Below are 22490 nucleotides of genomic sequence, written 5' to 3' on the forward strand. Positions count from 1 at the left end.
CACCCTCGCCTCCAGTGAGGCAAGGAGGGCAGCAGCAGCAGTTTCAGCCATCCTTCACTCCTGGAGAGGGAAGTTTAGGAGCTTGCCCCTGCCCAGCACACCCTTCCACCTCCATCCTCACTCCTAGTGAGGGTGAGCTTTGCAGCAGTGGCAGCATTTGCACAATGCACCCTGCTGCTGTCCACTGTAGCTCCACCTCCACCGCTGCATCTGTGTTTCCAGAAGCACAGATGCAGCGTGGGATATGAAGCTACGGTCGGCAGCGGGGCACACTGGGAATGCTGCTGCTACCAAATTCACCCTCACTGGGGGCAAGGGTGGGGGGGGGGTGAAAGGATGCACTGGGAAAGGGGCTCTGTGCCTGGGTTGCTGGCCTTGTGCTGGCACCCTAGTACCAGCGCTGCACCCTCCTCTGGACCCATTCCAGCTTGTCTATATCCTTCGTAAAGTGTGATGCCCCAAATCCCTATCTGACACTATACATAGTTCTAGAATGGATCATAGTGCTATAATGGAACTCTCATGGCCTCTAAAAATCTTAGAACACCATGATAGGGTATAGCTGGCATATCCATGGCTTTAACTACCTATTTGTGAATCAGTTAGCTATGTGTTGTGTCAAATAGGGATTTTGCATTAGTCAAGTCAAGTAAAGACTGTTGGCAACATTTTGTAATCTCAGAGAAGATTTTACCTTTTGTGTTGTACAGTACTGAGCTGTATACTAGGATCTCTACACACCAGTATAAATGATCTGGAGTTGTTTTTTAATGATGTTGTTTTCTAAGGACATTATCTGGTGGTTCAAGTGTCTGAATTATTGTTCTGCATAATTTAATGTTCTGCAGAAGACGAAATTGTCTAATTTATGAGTGCCCTAACTTTCAAGAGTGCAGTTTTATTATACAGCAAGCCATTTTTATGCTCCAGGTTTGCAGTAATAAAATTTCTGAACATCAGGTGGCACTAGTGCACCCTTCTAATATGTCTTTGTTAATACAGTAGGAGATGCCATGGAAAGAATGGTGTTTATTTAAGGGTATGTCCCCTGACAACTGCTGCGATCCCTTCTTCATAACGCCAGCAGTTCTCAGAGTCATTGAGTGTGGAGATGGGCTTACCTCCTAATTGCAATACAATGAAGTTGCATTTTTCTAAAACTGGCTTAAATGCTCTCCAAATAGTCACAGGTGAGGTATGTGTTGATGCTTTTGATAGAGACAAAAGTTGCACTTGAAACTAAGGGCAAGAGAAACAGGCAGCTCAGTTTATAGCATGAAGTGATGCATTAGAGAGGACCAAACTACGAGAATCTCTAAAGCAGTTCTGCAACCACAAGTATTCTAAATCAGTAAGCATTAGTACTCTATATCAAGCAACACCTTTGCTCCTGTTCTTGTTTGTCTTTCTGTCAAAATGTATATGCTACCTCTTCAGAGACCTGCTCAGGGTGGCTTTTAAATAACACCTAAATAAAATCATTAGGAAAAATTTAACAAATCATTAAAAACATAGAGCATAAGCCACCCCCACCCCCGAACTTCGCTATCACCCATTTTAACATTGAGTTTAAGTTTCAAAAGCTTTAAACAGGTCCAAAATGCTGAAATATCTTTGTGGGTTGCCAACACCTGGTGACAGTAGCAGCTTTCTCCTTTATCGTTGGCAGCTGTCTGTTTTTTTTTTCTGACTTTACTACCAACTGCACAGAGTGGTTTGAGGCTGTATTATTTATTTGCAAAAGAAATATGCCTAGATTGCCAAGACTTTGAGCTTGTACACATGCAGATGTTATACATGCCTTGCATCTGGTACGTGATGCTCTTTAACATGGAGAAGGGCTTCTGTGAGGTTTATAGGAAAGGAGAATGCATGCAGTAGCAAATACCAGTAGAGGGTATTGCAGAGTTCAGCAGATTTTGATGATTCTCTGTTTTCTTTTTATTCAGAACGTAAGCTTTTGTGTGCTCTCTAAGCACACTTCATCAGACGAGGGGAACAGGTATCTCACAATACCTGATCCCCTCGTCTGATGAAGTGTGCTTAGAGAGCACACGAAAGCTTATGTTCTGAATAAAAATTGGTCTTAAAGGTGCAGCTTGATTCTTGCTTCGTTCTACTGCTTCCGACCAACACAGCTGCCCACTTGGATCTCTGTTTTCTTATTAGGATAATTGGCCATATCCACTAAGCTAAAAATAAATTCTGGAGACCTGATAAGTATAATGAGCTCATAGTCCGGCAAGCAATGATACTTTGATCAACCAGTCATAGCTGGGAGAGGAGGCCAAAGTACAGTAATTAATTGCAACCTTTTTGAGAATCCAGAAGTTTTAGGACTTGCTCTGAGATCAGCTTACTATATATCCTACCTTTTCTTTAGAAAAAGAAATTCAGCAATCAAAATCTATCAAAAGCAGAATGAATGTAATAGTAAGATATCATTGATGTCAATAGGCTGGATTTCCATCCATAGAACACAATTTGCCTGTCTACCACCACCTAGACCAGCCTGAAATGCCAACTGAAATCCTGTTCATGGTGGAGAGAGGACCCCTCCCCCAGGCAACACGATGGGGGAGCATTTCAGGATGAAGGAAGAAGAATCATGCTCCACTGCACCCATGGAAACAACTAGTCTGGGATCCAAGCTAACACTGCTACATAAATAATACACTGTCAGAACATGAAACGTGGTCAAAAAACTGGGAAAGAAAAAGGGAAATTGTTATTAAAAAGGATTGATGTGTAATTATGCGTTTATTATATGTTATTAATTTTCTGTTTAGGTGCTTAATGTTAGTATGTTAATACATTCAAACATAAAATTAGTATTACTATGAAAATAAAATACCTTAATTTCTTCACAGCTACAGTGAAAAACAGCTTGTAAACTGTCCCACAAAAGGTGAATGTTAAAAGTTGTTGAAAACTGGGCACATTTCCTATGGAATTTGTCATTGCAGAACACCACAGACAAAAAAATTCATCCATGGCATGGACAAAATGATACTTTTTGATGTCATTGCTCTGTCCCTTCTTGTGGGGGGAGGGAACAGAAAGGAGCTATTTAGTTGTGGTAAAGCTGCTGTACTGCAGTCTGAGCTCTCTGCTCACGACCTGAGTTCGATCCCGACGGAAGCTGGGTTCAGGTAGCTGGCTCAAGGTTGACTCAGCCTTCCATCCTTCTGAGGTCAGTAAAATGAGTACCCAGCTTGCTAGGGGGAAAGCGTAGATGACTGGGGAAGGCAATGGCAAACCACCCCGTAAAAAGTCTGTCGTGAAAACATTGTGAAAGCAACATCACCCCAGAGTCGGAAACGACTGGTGTTTGCACAGGGGACTACCTTTACCTTTTTAAAGACAAATTAGTCTTTACTGACCTGGATAGCCCAGGCTAGCTTTATCACTTTGGATCTTGGAAGCTAAGAAGGGTCAGCCCTGGCTAGTATTTGGATGGGAGACCTCCAAGGAATACCAGGGTTGTGAGATGGAGGCAGGCAATGGCAAACCACCTCTGAATGTCTCTGGTCTTGAAAACTCTATGGGGTCTCCATAAGTCAGCTGCGACTTGAAGGCACCTTTTGCCAGAAAAGGCTTATCACTTTTACTGTATCTACATCCTCTACCAGACCTTCTAAATATGATAATACTCTTTACTGATTAACTCCTGTCATTTCCTTTGTACCCTGTCAACTGTTCCAGTATTTTTTTTCTTCTCTTTATGATGTCCCCAGAAAATATGCAGGAAGTCTGCTTTTAGGTTCTCACATCACCAACAGCAGTCATTGGAAGAGCAAAGACATGGTAGGTCCATTGCAAGGGCAGGAAAGTGAAATTGTAACGGGTAATGAAGAGAGAGCGGAACTGCACAATTCCTACTTTTCCTCCTCTTCTGAAGGAAACGGTGCTCAACATGGTAAAAACAGAACATATAAGGAGGGAGGGCATGAAGTTCCAACCTAGGATCAGCATAGGGGTAGTACATAAACACCTAGTTTTTTTAAATGAAACTAAGTCCTCAGGGCCAGGTGTACTGCATCCAAGGGTGCTAAAAGAGCTTGCGGATATAATTTCTGAGCCTCTGGCTATTTTTGAGAATTCTTGGAGAACAGGAGAGGTGCCGGAAGATTGGAGGTGGGCAGATGTTGTCCCCATCTTCAAGAAGAGGAAAAAAAGAGGATCTGGGTAGCTACTAACCCATCAGCTTGACGTCTATACTTGGAAAGGTTTTAGAACAAATCATCAGTCGGTCCTGGAACATTTAGAAAGAATGGATCTGATTTCTAAGAGCCAGCATGGGTTTCTCAAGAACAAGTCATGTCAAACTAACCTGATCTCTTTTTTTGAGAAAGTGACTATCTTGCTGGATAAGGGGAATGCTGTAGATGTCATTTATCTTGATTTCAGTAAGGCTTTTGATAAGGTTCCACATACTATCCTTGTTGACAAGTTGGTAAAATGTGGTTTGGGTCTTGTTACCGTTAGGTGGATCTGTAACCGGTTGACAGATCGGACCCAAAGAGTGCTTGTGAATGGTTCTTCATTCTCTTGGAGAGGAGTGACAAGTGGAGTGCCTCAAGGATCTGTCCTTGGACCTGTTTTGTTCAACATCTTTATAAATTATTTGGATGAAGAAATAGAGCAGGGGTGGCCAACAGTAGCTTTTTGCCTACAACTCCCATCAGCCCCAGCCAGCATGGCCAATGGCTGGGGCTGATGGGAGTTGTAGACAAAAAAAATCTGGAGAGCTACCGTTGGCCAGCCCTGGAATAGAGGGAATGCTTATTAAATTTGCCAATGATACTAAATTGGGAAAGGTTGCAAATACAGTAGAAGACAGAAACAGGATACAGGATGGCCTTGACAGGCTGGAAAACTGGGCTAAAATCAATACAATGAATTTTAACAGGAATAAATGTAAAGTTCTGCATTTAGGTAGGAAAAATCCCATGCATAGTTATAGGATGGGGGAGACTTGTTTTAGCAGTAGTATGTGCAAAAAGGATCTAGGGGTCTTAGTGGATTATATGCTGAACATGAGTCAACAGTGTGATGCGGTGGCTAAAAAGACAATTGCAATTTTGGGCTGTACCAACAGAAGTATAGTGTCCAGATCACGTGATGTGATGGTATCGCTTTACTCTGCTCTGGAAAGACCTCACCTGGAGTATTGTGTTCAGTTTTGGGCAACACATTTTAAGAAGGATATAGACAAGCTGGAACGGGTCCAGAGGAGGGTGACAAAGATGGTGAGGGGTCTGGAGACCAAGTCCTATGAGGAAAGCTGGGGATGTTTAGCCTGGAGAGGAGGCGGCTGAGAGGTGATATGATTGCCATCTTCAAGTACTTGAAGGGCTGTCATATAGCGGATGGTGTGGAATTGTTTTCTGCGGCCCCGGGAGGTAGGACCAGAACCAATGGGTGGAAATTAAATCAAAAGAGTTTCCGACTCAACATTAGGAAGAGCTTCCTGACCGTTAGAGCGATTCCTCAGTGGAACAGGCTTCCTTGGGAGGTGGTGGACTCTCCTTCCTTGGAGGTTTTTCGACAGAGGGTAGATGGCCATCTGACAGCGATGAATATCCTTTGAATTTGGGGTAGGTATTTGTGGGTTTCCTGCATTGTGCAGAGGTTTGGACTAGATGACCCTGGAGGTCCCTTCCAACTCTATGATTCTATGATTTCTCAGAGAGGCCTGAGAAGAGCAGAACAGAGCAGAGCAGCTCTGATAAGCTGAGACAGCTGGAGAAGTTGCTGAGAATTTCTGAGTTTTGAAAGACTTCATTCTGAGGCTTGTGTGACTGCTGAAAAGGCTGAGTTGTGATAGCTGGGGAACTGCTGTATGTTTGGGTGAGTGGACTAAAGGTGAAAGTGATTGAGAGTGATTGTTGATGATTGCTTAGGAGTGGTCTGCTCCACCCTCTTTGCATTTCAAGCTGCGCCTTGCCAAAGGCGCGAGCCGAAGGACAAGAGCAAGAGCTAAAGGGCTCTTGGCCTGTGGCTCTTTGCCTAGGGGCTTCCTAAGGACCAGGAACCCAGATCCTGATTTCCTTGTTCTCCCAATAAGGTAAGTTGACCTTTCAGAAGGGGAGCCACGTAAACAACAGCATTTAAAGAGGACTGTATATATTTTATATATATATATATTTTATATATATATATATATATATATATATATATATATATATATATATATATATTATATATATATATAATATATATAGTATATATATATATATATATATATATATATATATATATATATATATATAATGAAGGTAGAATGCCAGCAGGGGGGTGGGGGGCATTCAGTGTTTTGCACTGAGTGTCACACGTATGACTATCTGCCCACATGACAGAAGTCTTGGGTGTGTGCTCGATGTAAGGAGCTCCTGGTCCTCAGGGAACGAGTTCGTACCCTTGAGGCCGAGGTGACTGCCCTGGAGAAGCAGAGACGGTCAGTTAGGCAATTGGGGAAGACTCTCGGGGGCGTATTAGATGAGCCCCGCTCTGAACGTGGCAGCCCCGTTGCTGCCAGAGGAGTGTGAGGGTCGAGAGGGAACAGGGCACCTTGCTGAGGATAAGGGGAATGCGCCCTCAGAAGGGACCTCTTCTTCGGTTGGTGAGCAGGTATCCTTCGCGCCAAGGAACCATCCCTGGGCAGGGGGAGAGGGGGGGTCGTGGTAGTTGGTGATTTGATCCTTAGGCAAGTAGACAGCTGGGTGGCAAAACCGCGTATTGACCGTATGGTGACTTGCCTGCCTGGTGCGAAGGTAGCGGACATTATGCGTGTAGTAGATAGGCTGATAGACAGTGCTGGGGAGGAGCCTGTGTCGTGGTGCATGTTGGCACCAACGATGTGGGGAAATGCAGTCATGAGGTCCTGAGGAGAAATTTAAGCTGCTAGGTGGGAGACTTAAGGCCAGGACCCTCCAAGGTAGCCTTCTCGGAAGTGCTACCTGTTCCACGTGCAGGGCAGGAGAGACAGGCGCAAATTAGAAGTCCTCCAAGCTTCCCCAAGGGTTTTGACCGTATTTACCTTTCTTTCAGTTTCCTCCTCACATGCCTCTTCATCTCAGAGATTTGACCCCCTTTTAAAGTTAAATGTGGTTGTGCGGTCTTTTTGGGCAACTCCCTATTTATACAAATGGTGAAATCAATAACATTATGGTCACTGTTCCCAAGCGGCGCAATCACTTTTTAGCATCTCTCTCCAAGTCTTGGGCATTACTTAGGACCAGATCCAGGATCGCCCCACCCCTGGTAGGCTCTGAGGACCATCTGCTCCATAGCACAGTCATTGAGAGGCATCAAAAACTCAATCTCTTTCTCTCGACCAGAACACATATTGTCCCAATCAATCTGCGGGTAGTTAAAATCACCTATTATACACAGTTTTTACGTTTAGCCGCTATCTTTAATCTCTTCCATCATATTATAATCGTCCTCTCTCTTTTGATTTGGTGGGCGATAACGAACTCCCATAGTTAAATTTCCTTTTGGGCCTCTATTTCAACCCAAAGCATTTCTAAAAGGGAATCTAATTCTCTGACCTCAGTCTTAACTGGACCGTATAACCCTATGTCAGAGAGGGTATACGGTCCAGTAAGACTGAGGTCAGAGAATTAGATTCCCTTTTAGAAATGCTTTGGGTTGAAATAGAGGGCCCAAAAGGAAATTTAACTATGGGAGTTCGTTATCGCCCACCAAATCAAAAGAGAGAGGACGATTATAATATGATGGAAGGATTAAAGATAGCGGCTAAACGTAAAAACTGTGTCATAATAGGTGATTTTAACTACCCGCAGATTGATTGGGTCAATATGTGTTCTGGTCGAGAGAAAGAGATTGAGTTTCTTGATGCTCTCAATGACTGTGCTATGGAGCAGATGGTCTCAGAGCCTACCAGGGGTGGGGCGATCCTGGATCTGGTCCTAAGTAATGCCCAAGACTTGGAGAGAGATGTAAAAGTGATTGCGCCGCTTGGGAACAGTGACCATAATGTTATTGATTTCACCATTTGTATAAATAGGGAGTTGCCCAAAAAGACCGCCACAACCACATTTAACTTTAAAAGGGGTAAATTCTCTGAGATGAAGAGGCATGTGAGGAGGAAACTGAAAGGAAAGGTAAATACGGTCAAAACCCTTGGGGAAGCTTGGAGACTATTTAAAACTATAATCCTAGAAGCTCAGATAAAATACATACCACAAGTTAGGAAAGGCACAAACAGGTATAAGAAGAGGCCAGCATGGTTAACAAACAAAGTAATGGAAGCTGTAAAAGGTAAGAAGGACTCCTTTAAGCGGTGGAAGACCAGTCCAAGTGAGATTAGTAAAAGGGAACACAGGCAGTGGCAAATCAAATGCAAGACTGTGATCAGGCAGGCAAAGAGGGACTATGAGGAGCATATTGCAAAAAACATAAAGACCAACAATAAAAATTTCTTCAAATATATTAGAAGTAGGAAACCAGCCAGGGAAGCAGTGGGGCCCTTGGATGACCATGGGGTAAAAGGATTACTGAAGGAGGATGGGGAAATGGCTGAGAAGCTGAATGCATTTTTTGCCTCTGTCTTCACCGTGGAAGATGAGAAGTGTTTGCCCGCCCCAGAACCACTAATATTGGAAGGGGTGTTGAAAGACCTGAGTCAGATTGAGGTGACAAAAGAGGAGGTCCTACAACTAATAACAAATTAAAGACTAATAAGTCACCGGGTCCAGATGGCATACATCCGAGAGTTCTGAAAGAACTCAAAGTTGAACTTGTGGATCTTCTAACAAAAATCTGTAATCTTTCATTGAAATCTGCCTCCGTTCCTGAGGACTGGAAGGTAGCAAATGTCACCCCCATCTTTAAAAAGGGTTCCAGAGGAGATCCGGGAAATTACAGGCCAGTCAGTCTGACTTCAATACCGGAAAAGTTGGTAGAAACCATTATCAAGAACAGAATGAGTAGGCACATTGATGAACACGGGTTATTGAGGAAGACTCAGCATGGGTTCTGTAGGGGAAGATCTTGCCTCACTAACCTGTTACATTTCTTTGAGGGGGTGAACAAACATGTGGACATAGGAGACCCGATAGATTTTGTTTACCTTGACTTCCAGAAAGCTTTTGATAAAGTTCCTCATCAAAGGCTCCTTAGAAAGCTTGAGAGTCATGGAGTAAAAGGACAGGTCCTCTTGTGGATCAAAAACTGGCTGAGTAATAGGAAGCAGAGAGTGAGTATAAATGGGCAGTCTTTGCAGTGGAGGACGGTAAGCAGTGGGGTGCCACAGGGCTCGGTACTGGGTCCTATGCTCTTTAACTTGTTCATAAATGATTTAGAGTTGGGAGTGAGCAGTGAAGTGGCCAAATTTGCGGATGACACTAAATTGTTCAGGGTGGTGAAAAGCAGAGAAGATTGTGAGGAACTCCAAAGGGATCGGTTGAGGCTGGGTGAGTGGGCTTCAACGTGGCAGATGTGGTTCAATGTGGCCAATTGCAAAGTAGTGCACATTGGGGCCAAGAATCCCAGCTACAAATACAAGTTGATGGGGTGTGAACTGGCAGAGACTGACCATGAGGGAGATCTTGGGGTCGTGGTAGATAATTCACTGAAAATGTCAAGACAGTGTGCGTTTGCAATAAAAAAGGCCAACGCCATGCTGGGAATTATTAGGAAGGGAATTGAAAACAAATCAGCCAGTATCATAATGCCCCTGTATAAATCGATGGTGCGGTCTCATTTGGAGTACTGTGTGCAGTTCTGGTCGCCGCACCTCAAAAAGGATATTATAGCATTGGAGAAAGTTCAGAAAAGGGCAACTAGAATGATGAAAGGGCTGGAACACCTTCCCTATGAAGAAAGGTTGAAACGCTTAGGGCTCTTTAGCTTGGAGAAACCTCGACTGAGGGGTGACATGATAGAGGTTTACAAGATAATGCATGGGATGGAGAAAGTAGAGAAAGAAGTACTTTTCTCCCTTTCTCACAATACAAGAATTTGTGGGCATTCGATGAAATTGCTGAGCAGACAGGTTAAAACGGATAAAAGGAAGTACTTCTTCACCCAAAGGGTGATTAACATGTGGAATTCACTGCCACAGGAGGTGGTGGCGGCCACAAGCATGGCCACCTTCAAGAGGGGGTTAGATAAAAATATGGAGCAGAGGTCCATCAGTGGCTATTAGCGACAGTGTGTGTGTGTGTGTGTGTATATTTGGCCGCTGTGTGACACAGAATGTTGGACTGGATGGGCCATTGGCCTGATCTAACATGGCTTCTCTTATGTTCTTATGATTCTACTGTTACTCCCTTACAGTTACAATTACAGCCTATCCAAACTGTCCTGATATTTCTTTCGCTGGCTCTGCCTCAGGGTTCAGCTGCTCAGGTGGACATTCCAGCAGTGCAAGGCTTGAGTTTGCTATTTCCCCATCCTCAGAGGAGGAAGCAGCTGACTGGCTCAAAACACATACTATGGCTTCCAAAGCCTTCTTTAAGAAATAACCAAAATGACTCAAAGCAAAAAGCATGACATGTTCTTGGGAGAGTTGCACAATATGGTCACATACAGAATTTGTCAGGTACATTCTAAAGGCATACTCCACTGTAGTGTTCCTTCTAAAGGCCACCATTTGGAATAAGGCCTTCACTTCATCCGAGCCATCCAAATTGATTCCAAGTGCAAAACCTTCTAGCGTGCCCTTCTCGGGTATAATCAGCCCCCTTGGTTCCAGAGCTTGGAACCCCATTCCAGCTCACCATCAGTGTGCTTGGTTTTAATGGTTCTGACAATGGGCAAACCTTACCCTCATCCAAAGAGAGTAACAGCTACTCCTCCAACCTTGGAATCAAGACACCATCTTTCACCATTGCCTGCTGCTTCAGATCCAGCCCACAGTTCCTTGGAACCACCCTTCAAGATGTTGAATAATACTAAACATAAGAAAAACTGTCACCACATCCAAACACCAAACTGTCTCTTCCTCCTGTGCCATCCTCTGAGGAGTCATTTTGGTACCCCTTCGCCCCATCTTGACTCACCTGACAGGTCAGTTTCTGAGATGAAAGAGGAACAAACTTGTCTTTCAGGTGGAGAACAGTTAGCGCGCCCCCCCGCCCCCCGGTCAAAACTGACTATGCCTGTCTTGTGGCTGCAGACTTATCTGCCTCCTTTCTACATATATCCCACCTACCTCCAGCAGTGACTAGATTTTTACAATCAACTGCACCATCCTGCACCCTTCATTCTGGCATACAGACAATCCTCAGGAGATCTGAGGCATCGAGAGGACCATTTACCTCTTATGCCTCCAGCATCATCTGACACTGGCCCTAAAGATTAAGTGACAGTAGTGTCATATTGCAGCTCCAAGAGTCATTCTGAACCTCCCCAGATGATAGAGTTGGGGACTCTACCACCATCTCTCCAAATGAGGATCTCCATCTGTATGGCTAGCACATATTAAGAATAGCCAAGGCACACCTATCTGCCAGATAGGTGTTGGAAATGTAAAAAGCACGAAGGTTCTTTCTACCATATGTGGTGGACTTGTGAAAGGGCTAAAAAGTTTTGGCAAATGATTCAGCAAGAGATTTCTAAGATTTTGGGATATGAATTCAATAAAGTGGCAGAGACTTTTCTGCTGGGATTACAAATGGAAAAATTTCCAAAAGAAGACAGAACTTTAATATGGTACTTGCTCTCAGCTGCTAGGACATTGTATGCGCAGCTGTGGAAGCAAAAAAAAATACCAGAGAAATGGGATTGGATTACAAAAGTTATGTCATGGAGTGAAATGGACAAATTAACAAGAAAATTAAGAGACTATGATTTGGAACTTTTTAAGTTGGAATGGAAGAAATTCAGAAGATACGTAGAAAAAGAGTGGAAAATAAAAGGACATTGGACAATCTTTGATAATGATTAAGGTTTTTAAAATAAGAATATAACTTTTGGGGTTTTTTTTCTTTAATAGTTAAGCGTACCTTTAATATTTGTTTCCTTTAAGTAAATAACACTGGCGGGGGTCAAGTAACGGGGGGAGGGGTAGGGGAAAAGTAAGATATGGGGTAGAAAGTTTTTTCTTTTACTTTAAGTTTTTATAAGTTGTAGATATAGTTTTGCTACCATATGTTACTAATAAAATTGTTTTTCACACAAGAATAGCCAAGGCACTGTATATAGATGTCATTACAACTAATAATAAACCAAAAGACAAGATAGTGAGTCGCCTTTATCTGGACTCTCAGGGCTCTAAAACTGGTACCTCCAGTTTTAGAGGGCCTTACTGGCTTCACAGCACTAGTTCGGCAAGAACCATCATCAACACCAGTCAATTCCCACTGTATATGAAAACTCATATAAAGTCAGGCAGAATTCCTGTAACTTTTTATTCACCCACCTGTCACTCTCTTTGGTGTAGTGGTTAAGTGTGTGGACTCTTATCTGGGAGAACTGGGTTTGATTCCCCACTCCTCCACTTGCACCTGCTGGAATGGCCTTGGGTCAGCCATAGCTCTGGCAGAGGTTGTCCTTGAAAGGGCAGCTGCCGTGAGAGTCCTCTCAGCCCCACCTACCTCACAGGGTGTCTGTTGTGAGGGAGGAAGATAAAGGAGATTGTGAGCCGTTCTAAGACTCTGAGATCCGGAGTGGAGGGTGGGATATAAATCCAATATCATCAAATATCTTTCAACTCCATCAGATAAAGAATAAACATCTAGACTTTCTGTAAAATGTATTCTTCAGCAGTTGTAGAAGTTCTAACTATCACTAGTTTTCACGCTGAAGGCCTCATTTCAAGGACAGACTAGCACACTTCTATGGGGAATGGCAGATCAACTACAATAGTTGGGTTCTGACTATAGTTCATAATGGTTGTTTTTTAGAATTTACCTCATTACTCTCGTGTCTCGTTGCTTCAGCAGCCATTGACAACCTTTTTCCTGAGCTTCAGCAGCACTTGGGAAAAGAGAGCAGGTGACAGAGTTCCCATGGATCTCCAGTCATGGAGTTTTCATTTGAGATTTTTCCTCATTGGCAAGAAGGTTGGCGGTCATTGACCTATCCTTGATTTAAGGAAATTAAACAAGTTTTTTAGAATGGTCTGTCTTTCATCTCTTACTGAATTTCTTATGCCATACTCTTGTTTGGAGTGCTAGATCTTTAATATGTCTATTTTCACATTGCCCTTTAGCCCTCACATAGAAAATGCCTTTGATTCAAGTACATTCAAGTACATACAGTATTCTGCCCTCCCATTTGGCCTAGTCACGGAAACTAGAGTGCATGGTGGTGGTCACTGTCAAGAACTCAAGGCAGCACTATTTTTCACTATTTGGAGGACTGGTTTATTGTCACATCCTCTAGGGAGCTCCTAAGGGCTCGTGTGGACTTGATTCTTGTCACAGGTTAAGGCTGCTAGTTAACAGGGAAAAATCGTGCTTGGAACCCTCATGCCTAATTCAGTTTATTGAGGCTTCCCTTAGTTCCATGCATGCTAAGGCTTTTTTGCCTCAAGATAGGAGTAAAACTGTTAAAGCTATGGCCATTACCTTTATATGGGGGAAATGGCAGTCTGTTCAGTCCATCCAGCACCTGCTTCCACCAGAGTGGTTATACCTCTAGCTAGACTACACTTGCGTAACTTACAAAACTGGTTCATTAACAAATTTGATCCTGCAAAACATGTTCCAAGGTTTCATTTCTCCACTCCCAGATCAGTTTCTAGATCTCTGCTCTTGTGGACGGAAGATGTCTTCTTCACGGGGATTGGATTAGGTTTTTGGGTTCCACAGACCACCCTTACAACAGACAAATTCCTGATGTGAGAGACACAGCCTCCTGTGCTATGAAACAGACTTCCAGAGATTGTTAAGAGGGTGCCTGCTCTCCAGATAGTCAGGAACTGCTGTAAAGCCAAATTGTATTGGAATGCATTAGAGGACATGTGAATGGAAATCTGTACTTGAGTTGTTTGGCCAGATAGTTTTTATCCCTTTGTCTTTCAGCGGTGTTATTAGAAAGGGTGGGCCTGTTGAGTGGGATGAGTTGTATCTTGTCTTTGGCAGTAGTATTGGACAGGCTTTTTTAGCCAAGGGCAGAATTCCCTTGAATTATTTAAATTATTGTAAGGTGCCTTGAGAGCAGTTTCAGGAAGAAGCTGGGATAAAGTTCTTTTTCATCGAGTTGGGAAAGGTGTTCTGATTTGCATATTTACTTGGAAGTGAATATTGTGGGGTGTAATGATATTTTTTCTAGGTTACAGGCTGTTGTTCAAAATCTACCTTTAGTGTTCCGGTTTCTAATTTTTTTGTATCTCCAAATAATCTAAATATGTACACAAGATCAATAATGCCAGTCATAATTTGTTTTATGGGGTGGAGTTTGTTTGGGTTTTGTGATTATGAAATAAGACCATTGTGTAAGCCTTAGGCAAAATCAAAAGATGGACATTAGAAAAGTACATTTATTTTTGTATAAAGTGTTTAAGTGCTCTGTTTTATAGCTTAACAGTAGACTGCAGGGATAATACTTGCAAGTGCTTCATTAACCAGTTTGATTATCCATCTTTTTACAAAAATAGATAATTTAAATAGATACAAACAGCAGTTCTTCCAGGGAGTCTCAGCTCTGGACTGCAAAACCACCACCCATGGGCAAGTTTATTGAGTATAGAAGTGAGGATTAAAATGATGAACGCAATGATTTTATGACTGGGTGCCAGAGATTTAATGCCCCAAACTTTCATGCTAAATGCTTTATTTCTTTTTCTTTCTAAATGTTCACAATCATAGTATTGCTGCTTGTATTGGATGAAATGTTGATAGTATTGAAGCACAGCGGTTAGGTGACATGGCTTATATTAAACCAAAAGTGTTCTGAGTTTGTTTGTTTTTTAGTTTTAACTTTAAATGCAAATCCTATTTTGTCTCTTTGCTCTTCTTAGATGTGTGCAATAGTACTGATCTTCCCGAAGTTGAAATCATCAGCCTGCTGGAAGAGCAGCTGCCCCACTACAAGCTAAGAGCAGATACAATCTATGGTTATGACCACGACGACTGGCTTCATACACCTCTCATTTCTCCTGATGCCAATATTGACTTAACAACTGAGCAGATAGAAGAGACATTGAAATACTTTCGTAAGTCCAAATATGCATGTCAAATATCTGTGAGATAGATCTTGTGTCCTCTGCCCTACCTCCTGCCAAGGTATCTCAGTATAGCATTTATTCTTGAGGAAAAGAAGACAGCATAAGAGATAGGTCAGTCTGAAATCTGATAGCTTTACGATACCAATCATGAACCTACACTTGGTCCTTCTGTGAATGCAATTTGTGTGTGACTATATATAACAGACAATCAGTTTTTAAAAAATTACTTGGCAGGCTTTTCTGCTGGGCCGTGCATATGAGATTTTCCACCCAATTAAAAGTGTCTTGAGCATACCTTGCGTATGTTGGCCTCTACCCAAGTTTGTAGTTTACCTTTGGCTTGGGTGAGCAACTAAGGCTGCATTCCTGAATTCCTTCAGTGGGATTTCTGCAGCATGTGTTAAGAATTGCAACTGAAGTTGCATCATAAAGGATGACCAAAAAGCATCAACAGCCTTGGGAGTCAAACACCAATTAAAAACAAATTAGAATACCCTCAAAATCCTGTGGAATTTGTATAAAGGCGGAATAAATGGCTGAATAATGTTATAAGAACCAGTAAATGGTTTCCCTAATGGTTAAATATAATGAAATAGTCAGGGCTTCTTTTGAGCAGGAACACAGTTCCGACTGGCTGTGTGCCAGGGGGTGTGTCCTAATATACAAATGAGTTCCTGCTGGGCTTTTGTTTTTAAAAAAGCCCTGGAAATAGTATGTCAAATTGTGCTTTAGGTGTAAAATTATAACATTCTGCTATTTAAATTTAATTATATGGCTTTGGCAGAAGTCTTACGTTTACTTTCTCCAACTGGTTGGGGAAGGTTTTTAATTACCTTTTCTTTGCAAACTGTATCTTATCTACTTATCCATCTGGAAGTTCTGGTTTAGTGTCTCTTATCTGGGATGTACTCTTCTAGATTAGAAATTCTCCTTTTGCCACTCATTAGCTTTTTATAGTAAATAGAATGATTGTAATCAACTATGAAAAACTCTCTATGGTAAATCATTCTGTGAAACTGGAAATATCAGTGCATATAGTTTGTTGTTTCAAATAGCTATGCTTCATTCAGATACCAGAAACAAGGCTGGAAATCACAGGAAAATGGAGTTTAAGACTTATGAATTATCTGTGTTCAGTCATGTCCCCTGCACGATGGAAGGAATCATGCATGGCCAATCTTTAGCTGGATTTGTACCCATTATAAACAGATATTTGTTTTCTGATGTTTGAATAGAGTCAGAGATCTTTTAGCACCTTACAGGCCAACAAATATATTGTAGTGTTAGCTTTCCACTTCATCAAATGCATAAAATGTTACCTTTCATCCAAAGGACTGGTTGTGTGCTTATATGGATACAAACTGAATATTGCTGGTATGAGGGAACAATTCCAGATTCTATGGACATAGCATCAAATCTATATATGGTTCTGAACATCCCCTTTTAGCATGTCCACTCTGGATAGGGTTGTTAGGCACAGCCTGACGACCAGTGGAAGATGAGAGGGAGGTACACTGTGGGTGGACAGCAGTCTTTGTCACTGTACAGTGACAACAATTTGAGCACAACCTGGAACTGCCAGCATCACACTAGGGTGACACTCAGGCACTTGCCCCAAAACAAAGATTGCCACCTCTTCATTTTGCTTGCCTGCTTCCACCCACCAATCAAATGAGTGTTCGTTTGGAGAGCCAGTTTGGTGTAGTGGTTAAGTGTGTGGACTCTTATCTGGGAGAACCGGGTTTGATTCCCCACTCCTCCACTTGCACCTGCTGGCATGACCTTGGGTCAGCCATAGCTCTGGCAGAGGTTGTCCTTGAAAGGGCAGCTGCTGTGAGAACCCTCTCCAGCCCCACCCACCTCACAGGGTGTCTCTTGTGGGGGAGGAAGGTAAAGGAGATTGTGAGCCGCTCTGAGACTCTTTGGAGTGGAGCGGGGGATATAAATCCAATATCTTCTTCTTCAATATCTTTGTGAGCATCACAAACAATTATCAGGAGTTTGCCAGTTATTAGTAAGCCTAACTCTGGTAAACCTAACTCTGGGGACTCCCTTCTGAACTTTATTCCTGAAGAATAGTAATTTTCAACCTGTAATTGAATGTCAAGAAAATTGAAATACCTTTCCCCTGGGGGTTTCTGTTTCCCCTTTGCATGTCTGAATAGCATCCATTTATTCTCTTGCATAGAAACAGTCCAGTTTGGCCAGATGGTTATTTGTGGCGAATGATAACGTATATCATATTTTAGATTTCATGCAGGTGAGTGAGCCTTTGGTGGTATGGTATGATGTTGGATATTGTGACAATGCTGCTTGAGTAAATAGATATGATTGACAAGTAACGTGTTGCAGTGGCTATTCTATCATATCTCTAATGAGTGGTTGCTTGTTTCTTGTGAGTAGTTCATATTGGGGTGCTTTCTGTAAGATCAGGCCTTCTCCACCCCTTCCTAGCTTATGAAAATGAAGAATCTTCTTCCAGGAGAGCCTTTAAGTCATGGATGATGCATTGGGGAGGGTTTATTTGGGACCTGTAGATGACACCAGGGCTGTTGCCATCCTAATGTGTCTTCCCAGTAGAAAATGAGTCATGGTCATGGGGCTCAGCTTTGCCTTATGGATTTGGATGATCCCTTTCCCTGCATGATGTTGGTTTTAAGAATGCTTGATGTAAATCTTATAGGAGTTTCTGTTTGAAGAAGCAGTTAGAGCTTGACTGTAAGCAAGGATATGACATACTTTGTTCTTCACAATAGCTGGAATTAATTTAGGCAGTTGTCACTTGATTTGTGGTTTAAAAAGATGTTTCTGTTGCTCTGGTTCACAGTGCTGGAAAGAGTTAATGCAGAACTAAAGCTTGCAAGTAGGTCTGCACCAAGACCAGCAGCCCTGTGTTGAGTTTCCTCCTTCAGAACATCTAGTACAATTTCAGCTTTATTTATTTATTTATTTATTTATTTATTTATTTATTTATTTATTTATTTATTTATTTATTTATTTATTTATTTATTTTTATATTTATATCCCGCCCTTCCCACCGAGGTTGCTCAGTGGTGGTGATGTGGTATGTGATGCTCCATTATGCATTTTCTCCATCCCCATCTGACAGAGCCAATGGCAGGGGGGCAGGTGTGGGGAATTGGCATAGGTAATGACCTCAGAATATGGATACATTATTGATGCAGGTAGGGTGCAGTTCTTGGTAGAAGCCCTATGTTCCTTGTAACATTGAAATCTGCCACCTGGTGGCCTCATCTACAGTATTATTGGGAAGATTTGGATAGAATTATATGTTGGAGAAATAATCCAGCCGTTTTGCAGCCACAGAATTTTTGGGGCTTACCCTACATCAAATGTACATTCAGGAGTTCTGTTATTAAAAACTTCCAGAAAAAGATCCTGCACAACAAAACAGCTTGTTTGTTTCCAAAATGTTGATAAGGAAACATTCCTTACATGGTGGTGAGATTCCACATTAGGATCCTGATTTCTTAATACAGTTTATCGTGTTCATATGTCAGCCATGTATGCTGTGCTTGAGATATCTTAGTTAACTACTGTCATGTGGGTTTGGTTAGCCATGTCTTCAGTGATGGCTAAAACACACAAATTAATTTGATAGCACAATATTTTCATTTCTGTTGTTTAATTGCATAGTGCTCCAATCAAAACTCTACTGAATTTCTGATATCTGTGATTTCATTTTTATGTTCATATTTATAAAAATGTATTTATGCAGATCAGTTTATGAATCTTGGCTGAAACTGTATCGGCAATAAGATTGCTCTATCTACCCTTATGGACACATTAATATGACAGCATGAAGGAAGTGGTCTCTCTATGGAAACAGTATTAATGTTGTCATTAAACCTTCCCTTGAAAGAGCTATATCATAGAAGATTGCCCACATTCTCATGCTTAGCAGTTTTTCTCAGACCAGCTAAACTGTTGAGCTTATGCGCACATCCCTTTTGTGCTGTATCCCCATGTCATTCTGTGAGAACCAATAAGGGCATGCAAAATAGATGTTATCAAACCATGCAGTATGTTTCAATGAAATGAATGAATCACTTGAGTAATATGTTCAACACCTACAGTGTTGTACAAAAGATCGCATCCCCTGGATTGTCTTCACTGACAGAATGATTGCAGTTGTAGGGCTTAGTAAGAAGAGGTCTTGCAGAAGTACCCAAACACACCACACAATGTTTTTTGGAATAAAAACCTGTCGGAGCGGGAGTAGCAGAGTGAGGGAGATGACTTGCCCGACACAGGGCTTCAGGAAAGAAAATCAGGCAGACGCGTGCAACTAGTGCCAAAAGGTGTATTAACATATATACACGACAAGTGCTCTCTTGTGCAGTCTATACAATATCACCTCCACGGACAAAGTGCTTCGCCTAACCACCATCTCACAGGGAGAGACCTGTGTGATGCACACACAGATCATATATAGTCCAAGCAGCCAATCCTGGCCATGCTGACTCAGCAGATTGCATCACTTGGCTTCTGCCGGCTCAAGCCGGTCTGCTGATCAGGTCACTGTGACCTAGCCTGGCAGCTAGATCACCAGCTGTCATACTGTAGCTGTCAGACTGGGTTTATGTAGATTCTTGCTCCAACACACCTCCTAATCTATTTAAACCCAGTATACCCAAACACTTTACACAGTTTTCATGTTCACTTGCAGTTAAACATTTCGTGAATATATCAGCGGCATTCTCATCCGATGTACACTTTATTATTTTTATGAGGTTTTTAGCCGCTGCTTCCTTCACATTTTGGTACCTGATAAGTATATGCTTGCTTTTCCCTCGAGCAGCTTGGTTCTCCGTCAGTTCTTTGGCTGCTGAGTTGTCAGTATATACTGAAACTGGCAAATTTACAGGTATGCTAAAGTCCCTCATCAGTTGTACTGCCCACTCTAGGTTAAGTACACATTCGTTTATGGCACCGTACTCTGCCTCACACGTGCTACATGCCACCAGGGTCTGCTTGGTGGCTTTCCATACTACTAGGGCATCTCCCAGAAATATTCCAATTCCTGTGGTTGATTTTGCCTTGGGCCGGTCCCCCCAGCTTGCGTCAGCATAGGCGCGTAGTTCAGGTTTTTCTCCTACTCTGAGGGATAGCTTACGTTCTATTGTGCCGCTGAGGTAACGTAGTACTCTTTTAGCCGCCACCCAATCTTTGTGGTGGGGTTCAGCATTTTTCTGGCATAATATATGTACCGCATAGCTGATATCTGGCCTGGTCCAGCACGCTAGGTGCAATAAGGACCCGATCAGGGACTGGTATAATGGTACATTCTTGAATATCTCACCTTCAGGTTCCTTGCTATAACCTGTGGTCATGGGTGTTTGCACACTGCTAGCTTCGTTCATACCATACTGAGCTAGCAGCGCTCTCACTTTGTTACTCTGGGACAGTTCAAAACAACCATCGGCCCTCCTCGCTATTTCCACCCCTAAGTAGTAGCTCACTGGCCCCAGGTGCTTGATAGTGAACAGCTTACTGGCTGTTTCTTGAAACCATGCTAATTGTTGGTTGGAGTCCACTAAGACAATCAGATCGTCCACAAAGATGAGGACTATCATTCTGGACTCTCCCACCACCCTGCTAAACATGCAAGGGTCTGCCAGATGCTGGTTGAATCCTACTTTCATTAATGCTGACTTCAAACACTTGTACCATGCGTGTCCGGCTTGTTTCAAACCATACAAGGCTTTGTTCAGTTTTAACACACCACTCCCACCATCAAAACCGGGGATTTGTTCCATAAACAGCTCCTGGTCTAAGGGGGAGTTCAAATAGGCTGTCTCGAAGTCAAAGTGATGGGCTTGTTGCCCCGTACTTCCAGCCTTACACAATGCTGCCCTGAGGGTTTCAGCTTTTAAAGTGGGGGCAAACACTTGCTGATAATCCACTCCCTTCCTTTGGCTGAACCCTCTGGCCACTAACCTGGCCTTTCGTTGCACGGCTCCGTTTGCGTCTTTCTTTAACCGGTAGGTCCACCTACAGGAGATAATGTTCCGGTTGCCCGGCCTTAGCACCTCAGTAAACACTCTGTTTTTCAGCAAGGAATCATATTCCTTCTGCATTGCGGCAAACCATGCTAGCCTTTCTTTACTATCTAGCTTCAGCACCTCCTCGTATGTTTCCGGTTCAGGGGTGCTGACTTGGTTTGCACTTGGGAACCCGTATCTATCAGGAGGGATGCCTTTTGTGGCTCTAGCCGACACCCGTGGCCCTGTGCCAGGATTCGGCTCACCTTCTCCAGCCCCACTGGGTGCCACCTCCTGGGCTGGGCTTCTGGGCTGCGCTCCAACATTCTTATCAGTACTTGGCAGCATTCCCAGGTCTCTTTCCGTAGAGTGCAATCTTGCCCAGCTGGACTCACTAAATCCAGCGGACCTACTAAAGGTTAGCTTCGCCCGCTTATCACAAAAGCGATATGATTTGGTTTCTGGCTGGTAGCCCAGAAAGGTTAGGCTCACTGCCCGGTCACCTCCTTTCCTTCTATGTTTCAGAGGAATATTCACCCAGGCTTGGGTTCCAAATACCCTCAGAAAGCTCAAATCTGGGCAGTGGTTATATAGCCGCTTATAAGGCAAATCATTTACAGGCTTACACCAAACCCTATTATGTACGTATGCCGAGCAATGCATCGCTTCCGCCCAATAACGAATTGGCAGCTTTGCATCCTCGAGCATGCTGTGCATTAATGTTTGTAACACGGCGCCTGTTCGCTCGGATAGCCCATGTTCTTGGGGCGTTGCCGGGTTCGTCAGACGGTGGGCAATGCCCTTGTTCTCCAGCCAACGTTTCATCTGGTTAGATAAGAATTCCCCCCCTCTGTCGGTTTGTACAGCTAGGAGATTAACCCCTAATTGTCTCTCCACTGCTTTGACCCACTTGGTGAATGTCTTATACACCTCAGACTTATGCACCATGGTGAAAACCCACGCGTACCTCGTGTGGTCGTCGGTGGCCACCAAGCAGTATCTCCTCCCCGACAGACTCTTTGGCAATGGGCCAATAACGTCTAAATGGACTAGTTCCAGGGCTCGTGTGCTTTCCCTTGAGCTTTCTTTAGCAACAGCACACGCCTTGCTTTTGGTCTTCTTGCAGACCTGGCAATCCAAGTAACATTTGCAAGGATTTACTTTCAAACTAGGCACAAGCTCCAGGGTTTTCTTTAACGCCCTAAATCCGCAGTGCCCAAGTCTCCTATGGAGCAAATGTATACAATTATTGTGCACAGGCTCATTCGACACCTGAGCCACCTGGGCACAATCACTCTGGACCACATACAGTTTACCTTCCCTCTTTCCTGTCACAAGCA

General features: G+C 43.0%; 1 protein-coding gene across 3 annotated transcripts in view; it reads left to right on the forward strand.

Annotated features, from left to right (window-relative positions):
• The window catches only part of TRAK1 (trafficking kinesin protein 1), a 114494-nt gene that overhangs the window by 9623 nt on the left and 82381 nt on the right, over positions 1-22490 (forward strand). For all 3 annotated transcript variants that reach the window (XM_060247515.1, XM_060247521.1, XM_060247523.1), the window contains exon 2: positions 14939-15133. The gene's annotated coding sequence lies outside the window, so the exon portion shown is untranslated. The remainder of the gene's footprint in view (positions 1-14938; positions 15134-22490) is intronic.

Source organism: Heteronotia binoei, chromosome 10, assembly GCF_032191835.1.
Source record: "Heteronotia binoei isolate CCM8104 ecotype False Entrance Well chromosome 10, APGP_CSIRO_Hbin_v1, whole genome shotgun sequence".
In the NCBI taxonomy this organism is placed as follows: domain Eukaryota; kingdom Metazoa; phylum Chordata; class Lepidosauria; order Squamata; family Gekkonidae; genus Heteronotia; species Heteronotia binoei.